The sequence below is a fragment of the Hyalella azteca genome, unplaced genomic scaffold, assembly GCF_000764305.2.
Source record: "Hyalella azteca isolate HAZT.00-mixed unplaced genomic scaffold, Hazt_2.0.2 contig17078, whole genome shotgun sequence".
Taxonomy (NCBI): domain Eukaryota; kingdom Metazoa; phylum Arthropoda; class Malacostraca; order Amphipoda; family Hyalellidae; genus Hyalella; species Hyalella azteca.
The window spans coordinates 19,432-29,811 of NW_025946878.1; the positions used below are offsets into that span (position 1 = coordinate 19,432).

Consider the following 10,380-nt stretch of genomic DNA (forward strand, 5'->3'; position numbering starts at 1 on the left):
GAGATTCCATTTTCCTATGTAAAGGATGAAAAACTCAGCTCTAAGGAAGTTACAGAAATTTGAAACAATTCATTAAATATTTTATTGTTTGATTGGATGTCTTTGATCTGTATGGGTGAAAAATTACAACTGATCTGCTTGAGAACGACATTGAATTTGAATAATAAACCAATATAGCAACAATTATAGTGACTAGTAAATTTAGGGATCCCCGTGGGTCCAATAAAATAATTTAGATTGATTTGTGCTGCCCTACTGGTTAGTAGAGGATTCTCATCAATGCGATGAAATGATGGTGAGTTTAATAGTTGTGGGAATCTCTCTTTTAGTTGCTCTGCAAGGAAGTAGGCCATACCTACTAGGGGTTCTTGCAAACCCCCTTTCCTGAAGTGCAAATGCTTGTCACCAGTTGATATGGGAGTATATTTCTGAGTGGTAATTGTTAAGCTCACTTCATAAAAATGACTCATAGACCTAACCATGAATTCCTGTAATGGTAATGGATTAAGTGCACTCATCATGTTTGATTATCTTCAGGCTTTTTGACTAAGTTAAATCTAGCAAACTGATTTACGAGTTATTCAAGGTTAATCAGAACCTCATGCCTTGGTTTTACACTGGTCTCTTTTTATTGTATCATTCTCCTGTACATACTATGTTCTTTCTTGTTGGGATTTTTTCTTGATTATTTTTTGATAAAAATGCAGTAAAAGATTTAATAGAAAACTGGAGTAAGAAGGTTGTAGGGAGGTGGAGACCATCAGTAAACCAGTGTTTTCCAAACCCTATTGCGACAAATGCCTCTAGGCACACTCCCTGGCCAGCGACGCCCTTGACTTTGTCATGTAACACAATATTCAAATATAGCCAAGTTATGTGCATCAAAGATTGTTGATGCATCAAGCAAACAATTGTGTACTTAAGTAACTTAGGACAAGTGAACTTTGTTGCAGGTGTTGAAATTAAGGCCTTTTTCTGAGCCCCTAATGCGCTCTGTACAATTTTCTATATCCTTCCAGTGTTATTTCCATTGCTGCAAACATTCTCCATTAAAAAACTCCAACTAAATTCATGCATAATTCCTATCACATTTGGTGATGGCATCCATTACCAAAGAAGACAGTGTTGTGCTGCACCAACTCTCAGATGCTGCAGTCAGGAGTGACAGTTGCCCTGAGCAGAGCCTTGCTCAAGCATCTCCTGGTGGCAGCAAATTAAAGTCTGAAGGTAAGCCAGATTCCATGTGCCTTGCTAATCAATTGTTATTATTCAGAGGAGGAACTGAGTTCATGTCAATTTGTCATATTTATTTCTCATCCTTAATTATTTCTTAGTAGTTTCAGTACAAAGATAGCATTGTTTTGGACTATGCCACCTCATGAGTCTCATTCATCAGAGTGATATTAGCTTTTAACTCTATTCCAAAGCTCATGTGACTCATTAATTCAGTGAGCACTATATTCACTGTGAGATATCTTGCTCCATGGCCTAATGGTAACAGTATGCTAATGTAAAAATTTAAAAGCAAAGAATAGTCCACAAAAATTCATATCTTTATAGAAAACGTTTCGGAGTCCAGCTCCATCGTCAGTTTGTAGAATCTAGAAAATACATAGAAAGTCAAGTTAATACAATTGAAAGAACAGAACACAATTAGAACCTAAATTTACAAGTAATAGGGCATAAAAACCTATCTATTCACAATTTCAATGGGATTGGAGCTCACAGTTGAATTTAAACTAGGCCTAAGCTTAAAAATGTACAATGATTCTAAGATATGCAAATCTGAAGTACCGGAGGTAGAAGCTAACACCCTAAAGTCACTGTCAGAAACTGTCAGAAGGATCAGTGAGGATTGCATTTAGGCTACTGTTGTAGCGACTACGATCCATGTGGATCATAGCGGCTACGATCTTCTTGTGGTTCGATCTTGTGTGGTTGTCTAGGACCTAGGACGATCTTGTGTGGTTGTCCTAGTTTTAAACTTGCTAAATTTCTGGTACCGGTTTTAAACTATTTTACAACTAATCAGTATACTGTTGTTAATTCTTACACGTTTGTGAATTGCTTGAAACATATTACTGACGTTCAGGATTTAACTATAGCCTCCTTTGACGTAAAAAATTTGTTCACCAATGTACCCCTTCACAAAACAATTAAAATTTGTCTCAATTCTCTGTTTAAAAATGTAAACAATCTTGTGTTTGGTTTAAACTGTAAATTTTTCAAATCTCTTTTAGAATGATCAGTTCTTAACTCGTTTTTCATATTTGCTGGCAAGTTTTATAGACAGATTGACAGTTTAGGCATGGGACTACCGCTTGGCCCGACCTTTGCAAATATTTTTATGCATTTTCACAAGGTTTCTTGGCTGGCCAATTGTCCTCTTGATTTTAAGCCAATATTCTATAACAGATATCTCAATGACACATTTTTAATTTTCAAACATCCCTACCATGTCAAACCATTCTTTGATTACCTAAACTCACAACATAATTCTATCACATTTACCATGGAGCTTGAATCTAATAATACTTTGTCCTTCCTTGATTGCAATATTATGAAATCTAATGGCCGTTTTTCAACTTCTGTGTTCCAAAAGCCGCCATTCATCGGCCTAAGTACCAGTTTCTTTAGTTTTTGTTCTTTCTGGTTCAAGTTAAATGGGCTTCAAACATTATTATACAGAGGTTTTTGCATTTGCTCAACATACCAGGCTATGCATGCTGAATTTGAATTTTTAGGAAATATTTTCTCGCTTAATGGATTTCCGGTAAGTTTGGTGTATACCCAAATCAAGAAATTCATGTCTAAGCGATTCAGTGAGGTTGCTAGTAGGAATGAAAGCAACCTCAACCTTGCGATAGTAGGAACGTTATTTATTGTTCTTTTCCATACTTCGGCCCTGCATTCAAAGCTATGTCAAGAGAATTATGTCTTGTTCAGTAGATACTTTTCAAACGTTAAACTCCACATTGTTCTGGTAAACAGTTTCAAAATTGGTTCTTTCTTTAGATATAAAGACATGCTCCCTGTTCATATGCGATCGTCCCTGTCTTATCAATTTCGTTGTGCACAATGTGCATCTGCGTACATCGGGATGACGTCACGCAATCTTTATTCCAGGATCGCTGAGCATAAGGGCAGGAGTTGTAGGATTGGACAGTTGCTATCGCGCTCCCCTCATTCGGCTGTGCGCACTCACGCCGAGCAGCGTGATGTGCCTGTTTCTGACAGTGACTTTAGGGTGTTAGCTTCTACCTCCGGTACTTCAGATTTGCGTATCTTAGAATCATTGTTCATTTTTAAGCTCAGGCCCAGTTTAAATTCAACTGTGAGCTCCTATCCCCTTGAAATTGTGAATAGATAGGTTTTTATGACCTATTACTTGTAAATTTAAGTTCTAATTGTGTTTTGTGCTTTCAATTGTATTAACTTGTGACTTTCTATGTATTTTCTAGATTATACGAACTGACGATGGAACCTGGACTCCGAAATGTTTTCTATAAAGATATGATTTTTTGTGGACTATTCTTTGCTTTTTAAATTTTTAGTCAACTTGCAATTTAAGCAAATAAGTGACATTAATATGCTAATGTATATATTTTCCAGCCTTGGAAAAGGTTGATCCTCTGCCAGTCCTCGATGTTACTGCTATCTACATCAAAGAGGAACCTAGGGATGAAACTGAAGAAGTATACATCAAAGAGGAACCATTCGTATTTGGAAATGTGGTATGTGGAGTTGATATGCAAATAAATGTTTAGCAAAGCATTTGAAATTCTTGCATAAATTTTCATTAAACAAATAGCTAGATGAAAGGGATCTCTGTAATCAAAACTCCAAGTTATGCATCAGATTACAAGACTTAACCAGGTATTTAGTATGAATTATTAAGGGGACTGTCTACCCTAAAAATTGGAAATTTTGGCTTTTCTGTTTTCTTGACTCATTTTGTAGCTGCTGAAAAAGCGCGTCTAATGCAGTTTAGCGCATGTCTGTGCGTGCTATAGTTTTTGCGCAGAGACAATTTAAAAAATATATAAAATGAACATTTTTTAACAATATGTACAAAGATTTATTTGAATTAAATCTGTATATATAGATCATTACTATTGTTAATTACTAAGTGTTTGCACTCGTTTGAAAGCTACAAACGAGACGCGTTCAACAAAGCTACTACCATAGATGTACATGCAATATTTTTTCGTGTATTGCAGTCTTAGACTTTTATAAAATGAACATTTTATAACATTATTCACTAATAAATGGTATTTATATGTCATTATTTAGGTTAATTGCAAAGTGTTTGCACTCGTTTGAAAGCAACAAACAAGATGCGTTCAACAAAGCTACTACCATTGATGTACGTGCAATAGTTTTTGCATAATGCAGTTGTAACGTTATGTAAAATGAATATTTCATATATATATATTTATATATAAAAAGTCAAATTTATAGCTTATTATTCACATTAAATTTGACATAAATAGGTCTAAAGATGCTTGCTGGTACCCTAATTGGCAATGGGAAAGCTTGGGCTACAATATCAAGACTTTTTTTGGGCATATTCTTCTGTTTTCAATGAATTTTACTTTATTTAGCTCCCCTGAACAATTTAAATTTTCGTATTTTTTCTTTTTGATAACCTATCTGCTCCTACAGTTTTCAAGCTACAGCAATAAGAGACATATCATTTGATTTGTAAAGACCATACCCATCGACCAACCCATCACTTTTTTTAATTTGAGCATGGATCATCATATATATGGGGGAGGAGGGGGGGGCAGGGAAAAAGTAGAAAAATGGGAAAAATGCGCATAAAAAAAACTATGGGAAAATGAAAAAAGTGATGGGTTGGTCAATAGGTATGGTCTTTACGAATCGAATGATATGTGTCTCAATGTTGTAAGACAATATTTGTAGGAGGAGATAGATTTTCTATAGTACCCGTTTTTTGCCGTTTTCTATGAATATCACGTTTTCTATCAATATTTTCGAAAAATTCATACAAGCAAAATGTTATTTTTTTTTACATTTTAAGTCTGTATGTGAAGTTTCACAATGATCGGATAATAACTAGAAGTTTTTACGGAGGGTAGAGGGTCCCCTTAGCAATAATAATTAATTGTGAAGAAGCCTTATCCTGATTCAATTATTGGTTAAGAGTTGTAGGAAATTTGATTAATATTTTCCTGCATTAAGATTACTATTCTAAAATCAAACCCTTTTTTTTTGTTTAAAAGTTGTCTGTTGTCAAATTACAATGATATGTGATGGTTTTTATTGGCAGGAAATAAAAATGAAATGTGATGACCTCTATTTGCAGGAACCATGCAAAACTATCCAAATACAAAGCAAAGAAAGAGGTGCTGAGAACATTAATGTATGCCAATTGGATCCAATGAAATCTTACTAGAAGTGTGCATTTTCTCCTGAAATTGCCATCTTTTTTTCATTTTTCCATTATAATTTGAGAACTGGCAAGCAGAACATTTGTATCATGAAACATCAATATGAGGAAACGTTTCCCAGCCAGCAATTTTGATGATACAACATTCATTTGCTATTGAGGAAATTCGGACCTTGCAGAGACTTCAATGAGTAGTTATACATTACATCCTATCTAAAATGCACATATCACTGTCAGCTTCATTAATATTATCCTCCACTTCTCCCCAGGCCTCTTCGAATCAATATCTTCCTGGTTTACCATGCAAGACAGAAGCTAAACTTGAGGCTCATGACACCCACCCAAACTCCTCTCAAAACATTTCTGCATTGTTCTCGAATCAGGTATATATACATAACTTTAGCTTCTACTAATACGCACTATAACTAGAAATTTTGAAACAATTTCCCAGTTTAATGTTGCAAATGTTTTAATTTATTGTGGGCATTTAGGGATAAAATTGATGACTTATGTTTGGTGGCATTGTCTGAATGACATACAGATGGTCTTCTAAGTTGTAGGATTGGTGGTTCTGTCATGTGATTTGGTGGCAGGGGTGTTGCAGGTGCAGACATTGCAGTAGTTATTGGGTGGGAAGGAGGTTGGTGTGTTATCTGGTGGTGAGTATTTGATTTTACATATGTATTAATGCCACTAGATAGCTTAAATTACATATTCACTGAAAATTTAAAGGTGAAAATTCACCATATCTCTATTGAAAACATTTTAGAGTTTAGCTTCATTGTCAGATCAAAAAATCTAAAATACAGATAAAATCAGAAGTCAATGCAGTAAAAAAACAGAAGTTAAAACCTAAACTTACAAGCAAAAGGCAGAGTAAGGAAGTAAGAAAAAAAACAGGCAAAACCTTTCTCTTCATTATTTCTATTGGTATCAATACAGATTCACCATATCTCTATTGAAAACATTTTAGAGTTTAGCTTCATTGTCAGATCAAAAAATCTAAAATACAGATAAAATCAGAAGTTAATGCAGTTAAAAAACAGAAGTTAAAGCCTAAACTTACAAGCAAAAGACAGGGTAAGAAAGTAAAAAAAAAAAAAACAGGCAAAACCTTTCTCTTCATTATTTCTATTGGTATTGGATTTTGGTACAAATGGAAATTTAAGAACAATGAAACCATTGAAGCTCCAAGGAGCCAGCAACCCAATGGGTTTCAACCACTGGCATAAAGCCAGTAGTAAAAGATCTTGAACGAGCAAATGCCGAGGTGCTAACATGCATTTTAATGGAACAAAAATGAAAACACAGTCTCACAAACTAAAATTAAGTTATAGAAAAGCAAGATATTGAACATGAGTAATAATACAGTTTCAGCAGGAGGTCTTGAAAACGATAATTAAAATTAGGCTAATGAGCGTAGATTTTGTGGCCTAACACAAGACTAACAATAAGCATATAAACAATAACACAATTAGATAATCAATTTTAATAGTAGATAAAGCTAAAAGGTGCATTTAAACTAGGTATCTATTTGAAAATATGCAGATTTGAAGTACCAGAACAGGAAGCCAAAACCTTGAGCTACTGTTGGACACTGGAACGTAGCACTATTTCGGGTGAGTGTGCACAGCCAAATAAGGAAGACACATTAGTAACTGCCCAGCCCTACAATTCCTCCCATTTCGCTCAGAAACTTTAGAATAAAGATTGCCTGAGGTCATCCCAACATATGCAGATGAACATTGTGCACATTTATATAAGCTAGAGACAATTGCATATGAAAAGGGAGGGCTTCTTTGTACCCAAAGAAAGAACCTGTTTTAAAATTGTTTGATTTGTTTTGGGTTGTGTTCAAGCATCTGTATACCCAAAGAAAGAACATATTTTAAAATTGTTCCACTATAAAATATGAAGATTAAAGTTTGGGAACAATTTCATGAACAAATCTTTTAATTGTTGGACAGAGCTTTGGATGCATGGCCAAAGTATGGAAAAGAACAATAAACAATGCTCCTACAATTTGGCTCTGGAACAACCTCACTGTATCCTTTGGACATGAATTTCTTAATTTAGCTAAACACTGGGCTTGAAGGAAATTCATTGAGCAAGAAGATATTGCACCAAAATTCAAATTCAGTATGCATGGCATGAAAAGTAGAACAAATACAAAAGCCCCATTGTAATAGTGTTTGAAGCCCGTTCAACCTGCAAAAATGCTTTAAAAGCTGGTGCTTAGAGCGGTGAAAGTCAATTTTTGGTAAACAGATGTCTGAAAACTGCCATTAGATTCAGTAATAATTCAGTTGAGAAAGTACAAACTATTATTAGATTCAAGTTCCATTGGAAATTTAATAGAATTATGTTGCAAGTTTAGGTAATCAAAGAAAAGTTTAACACAAGAGGAATGCTTAAAAATAAGGAAGGTATCCTTGACAGATTTGTTGAAGGACATTTACTTAAAATCAAGAAGACAATTAGCAAGCCAAGCATCCTTAAAATGCAACCTTTAGCTCTTATCCATTAAAAATTGTGAATAGATAGGTTTTGCCATTTTTTATATTTTTTATTTTTCACTTTCTTACTCTGTCTTTTGTCTGTAAATTTAGGTTTTAACTTCAGTGTTTTTTTTTTAATTTTGACTGCTTTAACTTATTTTATTCATGTACTAGATTTTTTCAACTGATGATGGAGCTGGACTCCTAAATGTTTTCAATAAAGATATGGTGAATTTGTGTGGAGTATCCTTCTCTTCTAAAATTTTCAGTATTTGATATTTGGAGTGAAGGTTTTTTGCTGTTGGTTTGTGGCAACCAGTTATGTATGGAAGGTGATATTTTGAACTGTTTGGAGGCCATTGGAGGTAGTTGAAGATGTGGTAGGAGTCCAGATTTAGTATGCATAGTTGATTATGGCCATTGGAGGTAATTGAAGATGTGGTAGGAGTCCAGATTCAGTATGCATAGTTGATTATGAGATGATAGATAGTTTAGTTGGTTTGTTGTAGGTATAGGTATTTCTGATATTGTCCATATGATGTTCATGCGAGGGTTTTTTAGCATGTCATCCCATTTTGAGGCTTTTACTGCCATTTTTTGTGGTGGTTGGTGAAAACAAGCATGGCATCAAAAGTTAGGCAAAGTATTTTTGGGTTGTGTTCGAACATAAGCTGTTGGTTATCGATTTTGACATGAGGGTTGGAATGGCACTGGGATGTTTGTGGTCTTATGAAGTTGAGTGTATATTTAGTGATAGTGATTTTCAGGCTATGGTGAAGAAGTTGTGTTTTTCCTTGCTGTCAAAGTGTCTCAAACATTATCAATGCCATAGTCCCATTGAAAATTAGATTCCATATTTAAAAATCAATGTATCTGAAGTATTATGAAATTATTGCACTTCTCATCTAACTACTCTACATGAGTAGTAATTTCCATTTCAGTTTTATCAGCATTAAATTAAAGCCATAATATACGGCTGAAGTTGAGACCCGGTAATGGTAGCTCTCTTTTTTTGCTCAGGCCAAGTATTAATGCTGAGTAATCCTTTTATGGACCAGAACATACTGGGTAAAAATTCCCAAATCTTTAAAATATTTGTTACAATTTTGAATTTCTGTTGAAACAATCAAAATTTTAATAAGAATCAAAACATAAATGTCAACAGTTCTGTGAATGTTATTTATATAGGAAATTGTTTTACTGTGTATTTTTATCATTAGCTTGGCAAAGGTGGGTCAGCGCCAGCATCAGGAGACGCTGCTGGCAGCGCTGGCGTCTCTGGGGTGTTCAGCTCCAAGCAACACATGGAAAAATCATTCAAGTTCCATGACTGTGAACAATTGGGTACCACAAGAAAATCAATGCCAGAGCATATTAACTACAAAAATTTGTGCAGAAATGAGCACCAATGCCAGTTTTGTTTGAATTTGTGTGCCACTGAAGCTGATCTCAAACAACATATTCTCCTACATCATCCTCAGAGAAATGTGCAGAAATGCTCTCAAAGTAAATGTGCTGATGGTTGCAAAGAAATCTTGCACAAGCATTGCCTTTCCAAACATTCATTAATAAAGAAATATTGCTGCTCTGAGTGTGATTATGCTTGCACCACAAAATGGGCCTTGAAAAGTCATTGTCTTTTCAAGCATTCAACAGAAAAAACTTTTCAGTGCACCAAGTGTAATTATGCATGCGCTATGAAAGGGGTCTTAAAAAAACATTTTCTTTCCAAACACTCTAAAGAAAAACTTCTTCAGTGCTCTGAGTGTGATTATACATGCACTACAGAAGGTCACCTGAAAAGACATTTTCTTTACAAACATTCAACAGAAAAACCTAATCAGTGCCCTGAGTGTGATTATGCTTGCATTACAAAAGGGCAATTGAAAAGACATTCTCTTTACAAACATTCAACAGAGAAACCTGTAAAATGTTCCGAGTGTGATTATGCTTGCACCACAAAAGAGAACTTGAAAAGACATTTTCTTTGCAAACATTCAACAGAAAAACCTTTTCAGTGCTCCAAGTGTGATTATACATGTACAACAAAAGATCTCTTGAAAAGTCATTTTCTTTACAAACATTCAACAGAGAAACCTGTACAATGCTCTGAGTGCGATTATGCTTGCACCACAAAAGGGAGCTTGAAAAGACATTTTCTACGAAGACATTCAACACAAAAAGACCCATCTGTGCTCTAAGTGTGAAGATATGTGTGACGAAAATGCATGTTTGTACAGCATCTGCTCTCCAGAGACCATCAGAAACTGCTTCAGTGACCCAGGTGTGAGGAAGCATGTGAGTGTAGGGAGCTTGAAACAGGAATCTAGTGCATAAAATTTGATCTTAAAAAAAGGACCAAGCCATGTAGAGTACCTAGCCCATGGCACCCACTGCCAACAATGAAGAGTGGCTAAGCTGTTTAATGCCCCTCAAAGGTGGAAGATGCTGGAGAGGGCGTGGATAGGA

The 10,380-nt window shown here is 35.1% G+C and overlaps 1 long non-coding RNA gene across 1 annotated transcript; it reads left to right on the forward strand.

Moving 5' to 3' along the window:
* The first annotated feature begins 1,197 nt into the window (after positions 1-1,197).
* LOC108666806 lies at positions 1,198-9,861 on the forward strand. Its single transcript, XR_001930519.2, has 4 exons — positions 1,198-1,227; positions 3,613-3,734; positions 5,683-5,796; positions 9,132-9,861. It is a non-coding gene; the product is annotated as an uncharacterized LOC108666806 (long non-coding RNA).
* Positions 9,862-10,380: the final 519 nt, after the last annotated feature.